We start from the raw sequence: 20,201 nt of genomic DNA, 5'->3' as shown, positions 1-20,201 counted from the left end.
TCACGTTCCAGTCTTGACTGACGTGTGCAAGTGTTTCTGGTTTCCATGCTATGTCAAATGTAGTCTCGCTGCAGTCATCTGATACAGCAGTTCAGCTATTTCTGTAAGGTTTATTCCTCTGGTATGGATTTTGGTTAGCTCCAAAAATCTAACTTGCTTATGGACCTCTGATGCACCAGCTCTAGAAACTTGCATTTTATATTCCATTACTCCACCGACATGACTGAGAAACATCCCCCTGCAAACATATCTTACTATTTTTACAAATCCTTCTAATAGAATTACGTTCTCAGATTTCCTCCATCGACGGCTGTGGGATTTTTTCAATGCCTCATTATTATTAATAGCTGTTCATCCTTCATATCTCTTACCTCAAATTCACTTTCAGTTATTTCTGTGTTGACAGTTGCAGCCTCTGCACTTCATCTAATCTGCCGCGTACGTCTTCCCTTTCTTGAATTATGTTCTCCTGCAGCATCAAAGACTGAGTTAGCACTTTTGTCTTTCTGCCCCCAGAAATCCAACATAAATACTACCATCACTACTTCGTAGCAAATGGCTTTCTGAATTCCTTCATGAATGTCACAATGTCCTTTTACTCTTCCCAAGTTGGGGAATTTAACTTTGTGAGGCTTTTTTGCTCATGGTATACCTAGACAAAGCATACTTTCACCTGTCTTCTAATTTCTTCTGCAGGCAGAGCATTGTAATCTTCTGCTTTGTGTCTTTCCCTGAGGCTGGTCACATATTGCACAGTGCGTTTCCTGCATTTCCAGAGTGAATGGACAGGGATACCCATCAGGAGAAGCGTAAAGTTTCGCCTCATTTGTGATGTCAGTTTATGCCCATAAGAGAAATTGTTCAGATTTAATTAAGAAATCATAGCAAACAAACAAAAAAAAAAAAGATGCAAGAGTGGAATGCTCCATTATTACAGATTTTTGCATGGTTTTTAACTCGGAGACAGAAGTAGCACAGTAGCCTGTCTAAAGCAGCGCTGAAAGTCTGGAACAAAATGGGCACAGAGCTTCATTTTCAAGAATCAGTTTAGTACCTCAACCCTCATCCCACACACACAAGGAGCAACCAGGGGTCAACGTCACCTCAGCACAGATGGGAAAGAGGCTGAACACATGAATTTATTCTCCCTTCTCATTCCCAGAGACAGGTACCGCTCCAGCCACTGTTGTTACGAGGATGAAGAGGGTACATGACTGACGATATTTCCTTCCCTCCTCTTCAAACTGATGTTTAAGGAACTCTCTCTCTTTCTTCTAAATTAATACTTGAGAGGAAATCACATCAAATGTGCAAGAAGTGTACTGGGTTAAAAACCAAATTACCTGTTTAATACACGCATCTTCTGTGTACCATCCTGAAATAAACACCATTAAAAATTCCCCTTAAGAGAACATCATGAAGTTTTTAAAATAAGAAAAAAAAAAAGAGAGAGAGAGAAATCGAATCGAATGCCGAGGCACTTGTTTTAATTGGCTTTAACTTCTGCAGTAAATGCAAAGTATGAGGCCCATTATAATTTGGATGGCTGGTGCTTCTAAACATAGTGTCAGAATTCAGTGAACGAAGAGCGGGCTGGCAGGCCAGCGCACACGCTGCCAAGCGAAACAGCCACTCCAGCCGCGCTGCAGAAATCAAACACACGCACAGAGCAGTAGCTATAATTAGACATGAACAGCCCATGTCAGATGTGTTAAGAACCCACTTTAATTCAAATATTTCCTAAGGTTTTCCAAGTACGCTCTTCTGCTGAGTTGGAGAGAAACCTATTTCAGATAACGATGAAGAGTTACCTTGTCAGGGTTTCTTTCCAAGCCAGAGGAAAAACAAGCCAGTGGAAATGTGCATGCTTAGATCTACTTTTTCCTGGTTCTCCTATTACCCCTCCTAAATCCTTCTCTCACTTGTTCGGATTCTAAAACATGCCTTCTTGAACTCACAGCTGTGTGAGTTTGGCCAACATTCAAAAAAGGGACAAGGAGCTTTTTATGTAATACAGCTGAAGCTGAACGTGGATTCGGGGATGAAGAAGGTTGCCGGGCAGGAGGGTGTTGATAAAGCCCCTTACATGGTCATAGAATATATCTCCAGTATCTTCTCAGTGTCTTTCGACTTTGTCACTTTCAACTTCAATTCAATTTCAATTTTCAAGCAAAACAATTTCACAGTATTTTACCTCATGAATAAAAAGGTGAGTAGAAGGTTTCACTATGCTATACTGGGGCATATATTTTTAGTTTCTCTATATGCTTTTTGTGCTCTCTGAGTCTGAGTCTTTTCAGTCTCCCTTCAAGACAGCTTGTCTATTCCCTTCATCCTTTTTTCTTGCTCCTCTCCAAGTCCTTCCCCCGGACCTTTCCACTGAGCTGCAGATATCCCACTGCAGGCAACGTGCTGTTTAGTGAATTCCCCAGCTTGCTGAGGTGCCTCTCAAGTTTCTCACAGCTTTCATGAACTTTGCTCAAGTTTACCAGCCCGTGTCATTTACGGGATTTGCCATTGTGTTGCTCACCCTCTTTCCAAATGCCTAGTAAGGATACAGGTCCTAATCCAGGACCTTTTGCTTGTCACTTCAAATACTTTTATTGCTTTCATTTGCATTGTGGCAACTTCTCTAAACCAAATCCTGCTGCACCTCCCCGCCCTAGGCTCCCATGGAGCACCTTCTCAAGAGCAGAAACCATTTAGTGAAGGTGTCTTAGAGCCCTCTGTACACAACCAGAGCAACACTAACAGGGTAGGAATCATCCTGTTTACTATGTGTTCCAGAAGATGGAGAAGAGTAAAAGACCTACACTTTTCTGTCAAGAACTGTTTGTGTGATTGTCATTAAATAAAAAATAAGTTATTATGGCCCAACTTTCTACTAGTTGGAGAAGTTCAGACCGCTTTTATTATTCTTTTTCTATTATCAGACACTACAATTTGCCTTGTCATTTATCTCCTCCCCATCGCTTTGGGTGTTAGGGTTTTTTTAACTTGTACCACACTCCAGTTTCTTTCCCCAACAAACACCAACTGCACCTTTTACTAAGGAAGTTGAGAGGACACGTCAAGCGTGAAGCAAACTGACCCAATTAAACAAGGGCTTGGGTTTGCTAGGATGAATTTACACAGAAATGAAACAAATGTCTGGTAAAATGATTTACAGCATTAATTTTCCTTTCCTTTTCCATTGTCCAGACTGATTGGGCCACATGCAAAATAAGTTTAAATGTGCCTAACTTATTCTTCAACAAACATCTGCATCATGTCGCAGAGAAGATCCCACTTATTACCTAAAGGCAGGAACAGAGAACTTATTTTGAGCAAGAAGCTCGAAACCTACTTATACCACAAAGACTGGAAATATGTTGGGTTCAAGTCAATAATTATGAGACCAGCCATCAGTGCTGAGGACGTACCATATTCCTTTTGTCCTAGACATAAGTATATTCAAACTCAGAAGAATCATAGGAAAACTAGACAAGTCTGGATTTTTGCCCTTCCTAGGTTAGACAGTTACAAGCAGCTCTACTTGGGACCACAATGGATTAAGTCTCCCGAGTTTTTTTCCCTTGAACATTGGCCTTTTGTTCAGGGAAGCTCCATATCAGTTCTCTGGGAACAAAGTTCTCTCAACCTTTTTCACACCTGTTAACCAAAATGCTGTAAAGACAAAACTGAACAATAAACAGTGAAATATTTGAAAGATGCCTAAAAAGCATTAGCAAAGTATTTATAGTGCTCAGAAACAGACCTGAAATGTGCCTGCACTGGTAAAATTGATAACACGTGGAGGTCCAGAGTCCCACCACTTCCAATCCCCCAGCAGCAGAATTAGGATCTTCTGTAGCTAAAACATCTCCACCAGATCCGCTTTCACATAACACCTTGTTGGACAGGAAAATGCAACTACCTCCACCTCACATAAGCCCAATGCTTTCGAATTTAGGATGCTGCCTGACAGTTTAACCATTCCTCCCCCAGTGAAAGGAAGCTGTGTCCCTTGTTCTGCCAATACGCACTTTGTGTTTGGCCTTGCTGACATTGCAGCCAGCTGCAGAGGCTGTGAGCTACTTGTTCATACTCAATTTTTTTTCTTTTTAGTGCAGAAGAGAGATAGCCAGGGCCAAGAAGAGGGATGAGCTCAGGGCAGCATAAGCACTTACCTGTAAAAAGAGGATGGTCCCTCCTTCCTCAGAACTGAGGATGAAGGAAAGGGGGTTCGGATAGATGTCAAAAATTGCTTTCTCATTACAATTTCCTTTGGAAAAAAAATTTAGTACAGTAATCTTCAGAGTTTCCTGATAAAAGATTAGTATGTAAGCTACTAAGAATTATTTTTATTTCTGACCCTGATTAAATGGGGTGATTGCTATCAATCCAGACATTACCTTCCAGGAATCACTTGTGCCTTTGCTTATCTGCTAAGACTATAGCTTTGAGTGAAAGACACTCACTCCTGGTAATAACCTACAGAATTTCTGCGAGCCATACAGAAATGGCACATGCATATAACGAGTAGCACATAGACAGGGAAGGCAGGGCACAGCTGCAATAACACACAGCGTGTGCCATACTGTCAGTCTCTAAGTCGCTCTTCGCCGGTCTGAGGCATTTTCCGTGCCCCCGACTCTCCTGCACACGCACAAATCACAGCACCGCACACAACAGCGAGTTGGCCTGTGCAAGTGCAGCAACTCTGACGTGCACGGCATGTGCAGCCGGCTGAAGGTACTACTTGGACAGCATTTTGCACCAAACCAATAGGCATATATCTTTAACACACACCTTCATCCAAACTCCAACCTGGAGGCTTGAGTTTCTTTTCCAGAAACAGAAATGACGAGCAAAACATAAATGGAGCAAGGCAAAGAGACTTCCCAGCCAGGCTCCCCTGTATGGAAGCCACATCTGCTTGTGACTATCACAGAAAAAAAAAAAAAAAGAAAGAAATGAGGTACCTTATAGGAAAACTGTCACCATGATTTTTTCTTAACTAATAAAATGTTGCCTCCACAGAAGTGGTAATAAATCGTATATTGGATTACATTCTTATCTATTATTCTAACTTAAGCACATGATATACTTGTCCCTTTTGTTCTTGTATTTCTCATTTTGTCTCCTCACCCTCTTTTTATAAATCTTAAAAGACAGTTCAGTGGTTGCACTTATGCTTGGAAATGATCACTAGGTTTCAAAAGAACCCATTTTATTTACTTGATAGTCCAATTTTTCTAAAGACCGATTGCTTGGCAGTATTTTATACCATTTGAAAGATTCAACATTTATTCTAGAATTCATATTTTACTATAGTTGTTGGTAAAGATCTTGTCGAAAAGCAAACTTGGTGGTGGTATCATGTATAAGAAAGACCACTTTAAGAAACACAAATTAATTTCTTACTTGTAACAAAGATTGTAAATTTTGAAGAGGTCTTTTATTCTTCAAAAGAAATGGCTTTACAAAGATACTTAATGAGTCCAGCTATCACATGTATCTTCCAGCAGGAGAAACACTATCTTATTACTCCTTATTTGAAACTGGCATCTAAGTACAGTCACAGACAACACCACAGGAGCTGTTCTGGACTTCACAGTTGTAGACCCACAACGATAAGCTTTAAAGCTGTTTCTCCATTTACAGTGACTCCTGACACATTTCTGAATAGCTCACCAAAAAAAAATAGCAGAAAACCCCCACCCCACTAAACTATATTTCTCTGGAAGTGCTGCCCCCCTATTAGCTTTGGTGGAGAATCTCTGGAGACTCTCACACTGGCAGCTAAGTACCTTCATTGCAGCCATGGTAACACTGCCAAAGCAGGGGAGGCAGAAGGGAACAGGTGCCTACACCTCTGTCACATCTTACGGCGCAGCGCCTTCATTTACACTGACTGCTTTACTGGAGTGACCACAGGTGCAGGGTTTGCTCTGGCAGAAGCCTCCTTTTTGCCCAGTTCTGGTCCAAGAGCAACCAACACCTGCCATATCCAGTGGAGGTACCATCCAAAGACGGTATAACAACTGCTACAAGACTCACTGGCAGACTTTCAATCAGAGTCCCTAGGTGTTCACATACTGCTACAGGCACACTGTAATGGTTGTTTCTGCAGGCTGAAGAAACCTACTTACTACTCTGACAAAGAGCCATGAAGGTGATCAGAGGGCTGGAGCACCTCTCTTGTGAAGACAGGCTGAGAGAGTTGGGAAGGCTCCAAAGAGACATTATAGCGGCCTTACAGTACCTGAGGGGACCTACAAGAAATCCAGAGATGGACTTTTAGCAGGGCATGTAGTGACAGGGCAAGGGGTAATGGGTTTAGATTGAAGGAGGGTAAACTCAGATTAGATATCAAGAAGAAATTCTTCCCTGTGAGGGCGGTGAGGCCCTGGCACAGGCTGCCCAGAGAAGCCGTGGGTGTCCCCTTCCCTGGCAGTGTTCAAGGCCAGGCTGGATGGGGCTCTGGGCAGGCTGGTGTCACGAAAAAGATTTTCTTACAGGGCTTTGGTTTAGCTGCCTCTTAGGATTTATTAATAATTTTTAGATATAACATAAGATTAGATTCTATAATTATTAATAGTACTTATTCATCAACCAATTTTAAAAAGTGATTCAACTGAATTTGTTACAATCAAAATAGTGACTTAAAGAATTGAGAATGGCAAGGGTTGCCTGAAACTTTCAGCAGGGTTGCACACACAGAATCACAGAATCGTAGGGCTTGGAAGGGACCTCAAGACATCATCAGGTCCAACCCCTCCACAGGTGGAGGTTAAATTAAGTTGCACGTACAGACAGGCAGACAAACATTACATGCACACACAGAGGAAAACAGCTCTGAACCAAACAGCACACTCACACACAGAGGTAACCTACAATTAAAATTTCCCTTTTAATGAGTTTGATGAATTACTTTTATGTGCCAGCACTCATCAATGGACAGTTGGTGAACCTTGCAAAACGAGCTTTCACAAAATCCTCAGAGGATGGTCTATCACAGTCTTCACAAAATCTACCCTGAGGCGTCCCAGCTGTGGTCCCAGGGAGCTGTAAAGGTCTCACTTTCAGATCGCTGTTTGTAGGATCTCAAGATTACTGTCTTTGCTTGGTATTCTCTATTCCAGGCACAATTCATACTGAGTCCTTCTGGTAGAAAATCCAGGCAGCAGGCGGCCCAGGTGTGGCCAGGGGGTGCCTGGCCACCCCAGGCCCCGGCTGCTGCACTTACCGCCAAGATAACAGCACAACAGGAGTTTCTCCCAACACATGCATGGCTGTGCCATTCAGGCAGCAGATGGCCCAAGTATGGCCAGAGAGCGCTGCACTACCACACCTGGTCTAGTGGAGGATGTCTCTGCCCACGCCAGTGAGGTTGGAACTAGATGAACTTTCAGGTCCCTTCCATTCTGTGACAGGACCTAAGCAAAGCATAGTTCTTTTCAGAGTGATCGTAGCACAGTTGGTTGTAGCTTCCTCTCTGTGTTTCTTCTCTTTGTTACCAATCTTAATACATGAGAAGCATCCACGATTACAAGCAGCTACACGAGGACATAAGTTTCACATCATAGTTAAAGTAAAATATACATGTACTTTATTGTTTCTCAACCACATTTTTCATTGTAGAGCTAAAAAAAAAATCAAATTACTACTTCTGCTCATGGAAATTGTTACATTAGCTCTTCAAGGAATTCTAGACCGTCTCGCCAAAGCAACCTCTAGAGGGCACCTATGAGAATATTCCAGCAGCTATCAGAAAAGCAAGCCTGCTTAAGTCTCTTCAAGTGTTGAGACACCCAGTTCCACGCAGCAGTTATGCTGTCAATATGAGCTAAAACCCACGTCATTTCGAGTCGTGTTCTTCTAAGTCAATTACTTCTCTTTACTGAAACCTTTTTTGTATCTTTCTGAATTTTATGATACTATTTCATCAGAGAAAAAGCGACTGAATAGAAAACAAGCTGCCATAAGGATTATTTGATTTTATAGCAAGATGGGTAATTATAGATAAGGCCACACACATTAACTCTATCCTGAGTTTCTATTTTCAGTCACTTACTCAAGCCATTGATAACTACTACATTTGGCAGCCAAACCACTCACATCACTTCTACTTCGAATTACTAAAATCCTGGTGTTCTCCACTATGAGAAAAATATTTTCTTCAAGCATAGGCTGTGCAGAATTTTGGGGTTTTTTTAAATACTCGCACTGCCAACCAGTCTAGAGCCACAAAATAATTGTGAACATTTGAACAGGAAACACGTTGACGTTTGAAACCAGGAAAAACTCTTTCTGGAATTAATTTACCCGTGCTATGTTTTGTGAAATAGGCGATGAAGAGCAAAGCATACAAATCAAAACATCTGCTCTTTTATCAAAGAAAGCCCATCAAACTGGCAGAGAATTGAGCAAACAGGCAGCTTTACCTTCTACAGGTCAAAACCATGGGTAAAATTTGCCCAAAAAGCAGGGGACAAAGGTAGAATTGCTACAGACGTGACCCATGCAACTGGCACTTGGATGGGAGTAGTATGTCTTCTAGAGATTAATCTCTAAAACTGGGTGGTTTCATAACTAGATACTTAGGTTTTAAATCCAATTTCTAGGTGGTATAAAGCAGCTACAGTAAGAACCTTAGCACGGCAAGCCTTTCACCACCACAAACTACTGAAACTTTTTTAATAGTTTAAAATAATTAAAAATCAACAGGAAGAAATGGTTAATGAGCAGATTCCTTGTCAGAAAGACAAAGACTAGTTATGTTCACCTGAGGGCTCAGCAAGAGGAAAGACAAACCAAAACGGATTTACCATATATATACCAAAAGCCCTTGACAAGAGACACAGCACATAGAAAATATCAGAATAATTAGAACTGTGTAAATGCCAAAGAGTCTTCTCAACAATGACTTGCTAGATCAGAGCAGAAAATTTGTTCCAGGGGAGTTTCTGTCTGCTCTTCTTGAACATACAAGCAATCAAGCAATTCCAAATGTGCTCCTGGAAAGGTTGTTTCATGGATATGTGCTCAACTATTTGTACATCTTGTGTGAACACTTGAGGCAGGACCAAAATCTTCGAGTACTTAAGTACACTGAAATCCTGTGCTGTGGCACAGGGGTAAAGAAGAAATGCATGACCAGGGGGAGGATGGACTCTGCTTTAATTTGTTGCCTGACTCGGGTCTTCAAGGTCAAGTCAGTTGTGGTGACTTCTCCACACTGGTTACGGGCCATAAAATTCTACAGGGTCCCTGTGTATCCCTTATGTGTGCTGTATGTTCTACAAGAAGCTCCACTTGCCACTAAAAGACCAGTACCAGGGGAAGGCAAAGTACTAATCAGACACATACCATGAACCACAATTTGAACAAACACAGTCTTACATAGTCAAATCGTAATGTATACATGAAAACTACCTATAAAATAATCCTAAAGCCTACTGAAATAATGGATTTTCTAAGGATCTTTAAGCTTTATTAGTAGATACCCTGTAAAAAAAAAAAAAGACAAGTTATAGTGTTGTAATTCAGAGAAATGTTCACTGGAAGTGACAGAGTCCTCCAGCGCGATTTACTGGTAATTCAGATTATAAATCTGAATTCAAGGACAGAAAACTAGAGGAATAATTTAACCACTACTTAACAGTGCTCACTTCCAATTAAAGCAAATATTATCAAACTTCATCAACAAATTATTTTATTTCAAGAATTGAAGTTCTCAAACTGCTGTCTCCATCCAACATTCCAAAAATAATGGTGACCAGGGCCTGAATTTGGGTTTTTGTGCTGTGATCTAGTTCTTGGTACCTTGTGCAGCCTAGAAACTGCAAATTTCAAGCTACTGACAATAGACTTGCTTCCCATGGTTAACTTCACAAACCCTTAAGTGGTTCAGCTTCCAGGTACCAACAGGTTGAAAATCTTCAATTTTAATTGCCTGAGTATTACTGACAAGCCTCTCTCACTCCTTCTCCCTTTCTTTAGGTGACAAAAAATTTGAGACAGTGAGAGAAAGGGTAGAACATAGAATGAAGTCAAAACTTTTCTGCCCTTTCCCCTTTATGCTTTGCCACTATATTTAAAGTCTAAATTCATAAAGAATTTTAAAAATCAATGAGCCTTGGGAATCAAGGTGAAAACAGGTTCTCAGAGTCATTCTCCCTTGTACTTTACCTTTCATGTTCCTTTTATACACTACTCTTCTTTGAAAGTCTTCATCTTTTCTGCTGCAGCCTGTCTCAATTTTTCATTTTGTTGTGGTGCTGCAAGACTTATCACCTCCCCAATAGTGTTTTCTATTCTAAAAGAACAAATGAGGCTATAATCTTTATTCATTTTATGTTGCTGCTTTAATACTACCTTTAATTTTCCAGCCATCACCTTCTTTCTTTAAACATACGGTTTATATTGAACTGTGTGTACCTGCAAGCTGTAACTGTAACACAATTTAAGGTCTGTATCACATTGATATTGATCCTTTGATTCCTAATAAAAATATATTTTTTTAAAGTGCAGAAGGAACTGTGTCTTCTGGCTGTTTCATTGCTGCTAGGTTTTGCAATCTGTTGTAAAATATATCTAGAAGCTTTGGGTTAATGCCTTTCTCCTGCTTTTCCCCCAAAGAAATTAAAAGTGTGAGAAGGTGACGTTAGGTGCATCGTGAATATTGTGTGACACTTCCACAGGGACAGAGTCCACACAGAAAGGTGCCAATCAGATAGTTCGTGGTGATATTGCTGTGATAGCCAAATAGCATGAGGTTTCAGCATGCCTGAAAGGGTTTTTTTTATTACCATTGTAATATTTTATTCTTTATCTAACAATTCACACGCCTACTGCATTTATAGAAACAGCAGCAAAAATGAAAGTTGCTGGTAAACCTTCATGAAATGACCCCACCAGTGTAAAACCAGTATGTGTCCATACATACTGGTGCATCCATGAGATGCACCTGCAGGATGCACATAAACTCTCCAGAGCTGCCTCCAAGCCACCTGTACCACCTTGCCTGCACCCTAGACATCTGAAAGCATAAAGTGCTACTATAGAGAAAACCTGGACATTTTCCCTCCTGTCACAATGACCTAGACCCCTGCATTAACTCCCTCCTCTTTGCCTTCCCTGCCCCTGTGCTACCCTTCGGTTGATGGAACGTGCTCAACACCCATTTCACATCCCTCTGGTACAAATGGTCTTAATCCTAATCCTTCTCCTGTTCTAGGAAATGCTTCGAAAGCCACAAGGCTACACGCTTCTCCTGCCTTTAGACTCTCTGTCTGCCCAAATGAATCTTGAACCCTTTGCACTCAATAAGGTAATTTTAAGATGTGGGGTACACAGTGGGTCTTCTTCCTTTCCATCTTCTACTCTGAAATCACAGGAAAGAAGACGTGCCTCTGGTGGTATTGGAGTATCTCTTTCAACCCCCATGGACAGGCAAGATTAGAATCCCAAGTCTTTCAAATCTCAGCCAAACGCTTTACTGAAGGATGATGAGTTCTTTCACTACATCAGACCTTTCCTCCCCTCTCTGCAACTCTGTAAGGATAAACACTACCATTGCATTGTATCAGCAAGCTACAGGATGCTGAGGGACACGGTTTAGTGGTGGATGGCAGGTTAGGGTGATGGTTAGACTCGATGATCTGAAGGGCCCCTTCCAGCCAAGACATCTCTATGATTCACTCTGTCTCCTCACAGAACCAGCCCCATTCTACAGTCAAGCGACTGGAATGGGTTTAAGTGAGGAGAAAAATACAGCAATAGTTTTGTGTTAGCAAGTGACAAAGATTAGAAGTTTCCACGATTAGCAGCACTTCACTTGTGCCCCTATACTTTATATGTGCATTTTATTTCCCTTCCCCTCACTGATGCCAACATGAAAGGTTGACTGGAATGCTAATAAGGGCAGGAGAGAAGTGAGAAGGGAGAAAAGGAAGGAGAGTGAAAAGGTGATAAAGGGAAAGAGAAAGGAAAGAAGCAAAAAGGGAGACATGAGAAGAGAGGAGAAAAAAGTAGCAGGAAATGTGAAGTTGCAGGGGATAGTGAAAAGCTGTGGGGAAAAATGTCAAAGATGTTAAAGAAGATAGAGAAATTGAAGTGGGGAAATGAGACATGGAAGAAGAGAATAAAAAAACCTTGAAAGACAAACATTTGTAAAACAGAAGTGAAAACAAAGACATGACAAGAAGTGGTACGGAGTGAAAGATGAAAGAACTGTGAAAGGAAAAGTGAAAAAAAGAAGAAATAAATTTAAAAATAGAACTGAAGAGAAGAGAAAGAAAAGATGAACAAAGCAGAGAAGTCAAAGCAGTGAAACACAGGAAAATGGGAGGAAGAGACCTGAAAGGCAGTGCAAAGCCATCCCAGCAGTTCATATCTTGGACAAGTGTCGAAAAAGTGAGGAAAGCAGCAAAAAGGCTGAGAGAAGTGGGGAGGAGAAGGGAAAGAAGGGGTTAAAGAAATAAAAGAGCAGGGAAAAGAAGTCAGAGCCACGAAAAGCAGGAAGGAAAGAAGAGGCATGGAAAAGAAAACTGGGGAGGGTGGTGAGAATTAGCAACGTGGAAAGGGGAAGTGGACAGAGGAGGAAGAAGGTTATTGCAGAATCATAGAATCACATAACGGTTTGGATTGGAAGGGACCTCAAAGATCATCTAGTTCCACCCCCCCTGACATTGGCAGGGAAACCCTCACTAGACCAGGCTGCCCAAAGCCACATCCAACCTGGCCTTAAACACTTCCAGGAATGGGGTTTCCATAATCTCTCTGGGCAGCCTGTGCCAGGGCCTCACCATCCTCATAGTAAAGAATTTCTTCCTAATATCTAACCTAAACCTACCCTCTGTCAGCTTCAAGCCATTGCCCCTTGTCCTATCACTAAACTTCCTGGTGAACAGTCCCTCTCCCACTTTCCTGTAGGACCCCTTTAATTATTAGTAGGCTGCAATTATGGAGAAAGACTTACAGGAAGGGGGAAAAGGGAAAGAAAAACAGGGAAGAGAACAGAACAGAGGTGGGGAATGAAGGTAGAAGACCTGAAAAGCAGTGATAAGAAGCCAGCAGTGGAAGAGAAAGCAAGGCAAGGGAAAAGAAGGGTAGGAAAAAGAAACAGAGAAAGGGAAGACCTGAAAAGCAGCAAAGCAGTGAAAGGAAGCAAAAAGCATTCAGAATACTGTTACAGTATCTAAGAAGAAAAAGTTAAAGCAGGGAAAAACAGAGAAAAATGGGGGGGGGGGGGAGGAGAAGGGGAGAGAAATCCCAACCCAAACATCTCAAAGGACGTGAAAAGTGAGGTCTAGCACTCAAAGCAGTGGCACGCAGGGGAAACCAAAGATCAGGAAACCAACATAAAGGAGCTAAAGCAGGAAGAGGGGGGATGGGACTCGATGGACAGACAAAATACAGCCAAAGGCTGGAAGCAGCAGTGAAAGACAGGGAAGGGACATAAGGAAAGTGGGGGAACAGCCTGAAAAGCAGTGGAAAGAAGTCAAAGCACTAACAAGTAATGAAGAGAAAGACCAGACAGCAGCTGAAAAAAAGTCAAAGCCATGAAGAAGCTGAAAAACAGGAAAGAGGAGCGAAACCTGTGGAGTTTGGAGGGCAATACCCTCCCACCCCACAACTGAAAAGCAGCAGCAGGGCAAAGGAGAGAAGCAGGGGGAAGACCAGAAAAAGAGTGAAAGGAAGTCAAAGCAATGACAGACAGGGAAAAGAAGGGCAGAGGGAAGACCTGAAAACTAATGAAAAGAAATCAAAGAGTTCCTCACAGGGGGAGAAAGTTGAAGCAGCGAACAGCAGGGAGCAGAAAGGCAAAAGCTGGGGAGCGGCGGGGTGGGAAGTGGGAAAAGACCTGAAAAGCAACGAGAATTCACCACACTGAAGAGCAGTGAAAAACTGCCAAAGCACTGACAAGCAGCAAAAACAAGTTGGAGTAGTGACAAGCAGGGAAAGGAGAGGAAAAAGACAGGAAAAGATCTGAAAAAGCAGGAGAGGCTGTCAAAGCAGCGTGAAGCAGGGAGAAGGGGAAAAGTAAAACAGGGAAAAGCTGGGACAAGAAGCTTAAATATGAAAAAGCAGAAGAAGCCCAGCCAGTGCAAACCAGCAAGAGACACCAAAGCAGGGAAAAGAACAGAAGCAAAAAGCTGAGGAAAATTAAGGCAACAAAAAGCAGGGAAAAAAGAGCAGGGAATAGATGTCAAAGCACAGGGGAGGGAAAAGAAGTTGGAATATCTGAAAGGCAGCACAAAAATAGTCTAAGCCATAAAAAGGAAGGAAAAGACCTTTAAAGTGGTGAAAATAAGTCAAAATAGTGGCAAGCATGGAGATTGGGGGAGGGAAAGGAAGAAAAGCTGGTAAAGACTGAGAAGCCGTAACCAGGGAGGAGGCAAAAAAGAAAATACCTTAAAAAATGTGAAAAGGAAGTCAAAGCAGTGGCAGCAGGGGCAGTGAGGAAGGAAGGGAAAAGTATGGGAAAGATAAGGGAAAAGCAGGGAGGAACAAAAGGGGTGGGAGTAAAAGTATAAAAAGTAACAAAAAGGTAGGGATGGAAAAGCAAGGAGAAGACAAGGAGGGAGAAACAGAGGGAAACATAAGCTAATGAAAAACATGGAAGACAAGGGAAAGTATCTGAAAAGCAGGGGAAGGAGGTCAAAGCAGTGAAGAATAAAAAAAAATCTGGGGAAAACAGTGAAAAAATAACAAAACAGTGAAGAGAGAGGAAAAAGGAGGGGGAAATCCCTGAAAAGCAGGGAGAAGATAAGGAGGGAGAAGAGGGAAAAAGATGAGAAGTGACAAATGCAGTGAAAACAAGTCAAAAGAGGAAAACAATGGGAGAGGACGTCAAAGCAGGAATAAATAGGGAAAACAAGAGAAGGTGAGGAAAGAGAAACATAGAAAGCAGTGAAAAGAAGTCAGAACAGTGAAAATGAAAATAGGAGGGGGGTTGGTGTGTGTGTGTGTGTGTGTGTGCAAAAACAAAAGGGGAAAAGAACTGCAAGCAGTCAAAAAGCGGGGAACAGAGAAGAGAGGAAATGAAGTCACCCAAAAAACAGGGAAGATATCAGAAAAGCTGGGAAAGAAAACTCAAAGCAGCAAAAAGGAAGGAGGGGAAGGGAAAACAATCGAAGGGAAGGAGATATACACCTGAAAAATGTTGGAAATGAAGTGGAAAGGGAAGGTGGAAGAAACCTGAAAAGCACTGAAGTGAGGAAAGGAATCAAAGAAAACTCTCAAAAAAGCATTGAGAAGAGTGAGCACTAAAAAGGGGAAGACACAGAAAGCAGTGAAAAGAAGGGGGGAAGGACCTGAAAAGCATTAGAAAGAATAGCAAAAGTCAGTGAAGGGAAAGCAAAGTGGGGTAACCCGTGCAAAGCACGGGCTGGGGTAGGGGTGATGGTGGAGAAGTTGGCAAAGACAGGCAGGAAAAAACAAGCAGGAAAGCTGGGAAGTGAAGCCATAGTGAATAACCACGAAGGGGGATGGAGCGCAGAAAAACTGGAAAAAAGAATGGGAAAAAATTCAGTCCAAGGGGGTAAAGTCAAAACAGGTGGAGAACAGAAAGCACCAAAGAGAAAAGGGGGAACCTGAAACACTTGGGACAAAGCTGGAAGAGCAACAAGCAGGGAGAGGCAGGGAAAAGCAGGGGAGGGGGTGAGAGACCTGAAAACAATTAAAAAGAAGGGGGCAGGAGGCACAAGGGAAACAGGGAAAGCTTGACAGGAAGAACAAGCAGGAAAACAAGCACGGACAAGAGAGGAAAAGCTGTGGAAAGGCAGGAAGAGAGCAAGCAGGAAAAGGAAAGGCATCCGGTGAAAAGCAAAAGCAGTGGGAAGAACAAGGTAAGGACAGGAAAAGCAAGGAAACAAAAGGTGGGGAGGGAAAGACAAAGGTGGGAAAAGGAGAGAAAAGCAAAAGTTGGAAAGTATATCGAAGCAGGGAGAAGGCTTAGAGTGGAAAGTAGGGAAGGAGATGGGAGCAAACTTCTTTGGGGAGAAGCAGCCATGCAGGGGTAGTGTTTCTGAAGAGGGAAACAAGCTACAGCTTTTACTGAAAAGGGTATTAACGTTATTTTAGCCTGAGTTACTATGTTTGAGTTCTCAGGCGAAAAGCTCGCATTGTCCCCGTGAAGGAACTCTTAAACACAGTACTGCTGGTTTTCAAAGCTCTGGCTCCTCACAAGTCCTGTCACTTGAGGTTATGTGAGGACACAGATCCTCGTGCTGTCACCACATCAAAGTGACCTCCACAGACACACCCGATTTGTTCACAGAGCCAAGGGCCCAGTACAGGCACACGGAACAGCACCAGCTCTGCGTACTGATGTTACTGATGCAGGGCAGCAGAGAGCACAACAAGTGGGTTATTCTAGTGTAAAGTGAACTTAGGAACAGCAGTTTTCTTGGAACTAATTCCAACTTAGGCAACGCACAAGAAAAAGCCTAAGATGTCCTCATACACAAGGCAAACGTTTTATACAGCCAGGAGACCAAAGGAGATGAAAATAAACATGCAGGAGTGCCCCAGCACATCACAGCGAAGAAGAGGAATCCCACTGGTCCTGAACTGTGCTAACCCACAGTAGGAAAGACAAGAAGTGAGACTGAAGCTTTGAAAGCTAAATTCCCTCAGCTATTTTTTACTCCAACGTCTCTGAGTGGAGTTTCCTTTGAGTGCAGATTATGAAAGGATTTGCTGCCCCAAAAACGCAGAACAGCTCCGAAGGTGCTCCGTGTTCAGGACTGGCTCTTCTGCTCCTCTTCATCGGCTTTGCAGTTTTGAAATGATTAACTTGACCTATCAGCTGTTGACATTTTGAATCTGGGAAGGAGATGTGGAGTCCCAAACGACCCACAAGTTGCCAGGAAAATCATAGAATAGTTGGGGTTGGAAGGGACCTCAAGGACCATCTAGTTCCAACCCCTGTATCTGAAGGAAGAGAGCAGCTTTGGAGCACTGCAGCAAGTTGTACATGAGAGTCCTCTTCTACAGGTCGGGGGGACAGACACCCTGACGAAGGCAGTCAGGGCAGAGAGCTTTCCTCAGCATCTTCAATGAGCTTCTTCAGAACAAACAATCGCAGCAGCTTTTCTTCTCCCATCTATCATTTTCCAATCACTAACCAACTAATTGCCTTTCAACGGTCAACATCTGCCACATGAATCTCCCTCCCACTTCTCATGGGGAGATGGGCAGGAGGCAGACCTGGTTACTCGCTGCTATTGGCTTAGCGATGCTGCTGTTCTTCTTACTCCTCAGAAGCATATGGGACACCCGCAAGAGCTCAAGTTTCAATAAATTCTTAAAATCTCAGCAGGACTCATCTCTCTCATGAGCACCCAAAACTAGATTTGAGAAGCACTGTTTTTAACCCTTTCCTCATCTTGCAGTTACCTTTTTTTTTTTTAAGGACTGATCCATGGAAAATTAAGTCAAATTTCTTCACATTGCAGCAAGACAGCACAGCAGTAGGAGACACAGAATTCCTGTTGAAAACCCCAAAAGAAAGTTACCAAGCCAGATCTTCAAAATCATAAGCTACTTCCATGGCACTGCTTTAAGCAGTGAGAACAGGCTAACACTATGCAGGAAAAAATAAATGGAAAAATGCAATGTGTTGAACCTGTTAAGACAACAAGCCTGTCCTACAGCCAAACATACCAACCTTTAACACCCTTCAACAAATAAGTGCTCAGAATTAAAATGTTGGTATCGGTAGAAAACAAAGAGCAACGCCTTCGTGATCCAAAAAATAAATAAATGAAAAATCAGCAACCTTTCACACTTAAGGAAATACGCTTTTTTCTACAAGGAATAAAGCTGCTCATCTGGTGCTCCACTGGCAAAGCAACGCCTTCTCTGAAAGTTTCCACGACAAACTCTTAACAGGAGGCTGCAACAACAAAGAATCCAAGTGGTTGATGTATTCAAGCCAGCACTGCATGTATTATTAGAGGGTTCCTGTTGAAAACCCACACATTTCTAGGAGACACTGCAATGCTGCCTCACAGTACACAACAATTCATGAGATTTGTCCATTTCCATGCAAAAGGATGGAAGCAAAACATCAAAATGTTTTTGTACTTTGACAACCGAACAGCTTTATATTTGACACGTAAGACGCAGAGTTCTAGAGAAATATAATGCCCTAACAACCAAAACATATGCCAGGACATCATGATGACTGTATTCCAAAATGCTGGAGTTTTCAGCAGTGGGAAGCAGAAATTCCTGGCAAAGTTGTTCCTATGGAGCACTTGGGAGCTGGACTGTGTTACTTACCAGAGATGAGAAATGTCTCCTGCAAAGATATACAGGAAAGAGATAAATTCCAGTGGATTACACCCAAAGGTTAATCACATCACCTAAAGCCACGTTACATTCTGCTGCCCACAAAGCATGATCTACGTGTGGGTCTCTCAGTACTGGCTCTACCAAAAGTCAGACCAATATTCTGAAATTCTCCCCGTCGAGGATGCTGCTGCTCTTTAGGATAACCAGAAGGTGGTTTAGAATGCCAAATCTGCTCCAGACACTTCTCCTGAGGGGATTTAATCTGCAGTTTCATAATAATGGTACTTCTTCCTCCCCAATAAGAAGGTTGTTAGCTCCAATTGTCAAAAAAAGAGCTGATGCTTTTTTTCTTACTTGGATGGCAAATACCAGGGCTGCTTTCCCTATGTGCTGGTATCTGGTTGAGCTTTGCAGCTTTTCACTGTGACACTATTTATTATTTAGCTGGGACATTGTTCAGTGCTGCTCACTGAGGAAAAACTACTTGTTGTGAAAGAGAGGTGGTCCACCTTAGTTATGAGGTGGATTAAGAATAAAACATCTTTTAGGCTACACAGATCCCAGCTGCTTTCTACCCCATGACAATGTGGTGCTTTTTTTAAGTATGTTTTTGGTCAGTCTCACCTCCATTCTCATCCTACTAAATACATGTACAAGGTTTAATAGATACTCACTTAAATCCATGCACTACTGCAGGTCTGGGATTTCTTTATTCCTGCAGCTCTAAAAGCCCATTTACATCTGCAGTTTGCCTCTTTTAAGGTCACACTAAGATCTGCTTTCAGCCCATTTTAGCCCAGATCTAGTTAGTAAATAAATTAAAATCCCTGCAGTTGCATCCATGCTGACAATCCACTCTATCCATTACTGCTGCTTCTGCCACTCTCACCTCCTAGCATGTCTGGTACGCTGTCAGAAATCAAACCCTCCTCCTCCTCCAGTGAAGCCTTTCTAAATTGCAGTAACATCATCCCAACTTTCACTTCTGCTCTCTTGCAAGCTTCCAAGTTTGACCCAAGCCTTGCCACTTGAAAACCAGTCTGGATTCAAATCCACCTTGAAACAAAACACACAGTTACATTCCAGACATCCCTCACTAACTCCTGGAATCCAACCTTCTGTGAAAAACCTATTTTCCACTCCAAACAGACCTGTTAAGCCTCACTCAACATGGCCATGAAGTTCTCCATTCAGTCCTGTCCCCCCCATGCTTTCCTGGACCAAGACCACATAGAAAATTGTCTCGGTCTTGCTTCCAATCAAGGTCTGCAAAATTCCACTCCAGCTCAGGGCATTTGTCTCCCTGCCCTCTGCTGTTATTCACATTGGCTGCACTCTCTCCCACACAGAAGAGCCTTTCAATTACAATTCTTGCTCCCCTTCTAAATCTTCTATCCACACTTTCCCTCCAGAATCTATGAGCACTGTGTGAAGTGAATTACATTTTCTCTCTGCCACTTAGCATGGAAGCCTGAAGTTAAGAATTTTAACTACCACCTTTGTCTGACTTATGAAATGTGTTGCATTCTCATATCATTCGGGTCCTCAAGGACACTCACAGTGACTACTGTCATGTGACTGAACTCTGAGATGCTCTGTAACACCTAGCATAAGCCATAACAGACAACAGAAACTGCAAATCCTCTCGGGTCTAGGCAGATCATATATATTTGACAGGGCTAGGATGGATAACTGTTGAAATAAAAACAAGGCATCTTAATCAATAAGGAAAAAGTAGTTCAACTATCATTAGAAGGTGGACAAATAAATACCAACTAAGATTTCTCAACAGGAGGCTGCTTCTCTAGCACCCTATAAAACCAGGGATATATAACAGAAAATTACATTTTGGCAAGGTCGCTTTCTTTGCTTGACAGATGCAGGATACTGTGCAGTTCTAGTACCTGTCC

This window comes from Gallinula chloropus (assembly GCF_964237585.1).
Source record: "Gallinula chloropus genome assembly, chromosome: 1".
Taxonomy (NCBI): Eukaryota; Metazoa; Chordata; class Aves; order Gruiformes; family Rallidae; genus Gallinula; species Gallinula chloropus.
The sequence above is the reverse complement of the archived record's forward strand: the minus strand, read 5'-3'. Positions refer to the sequence as shown.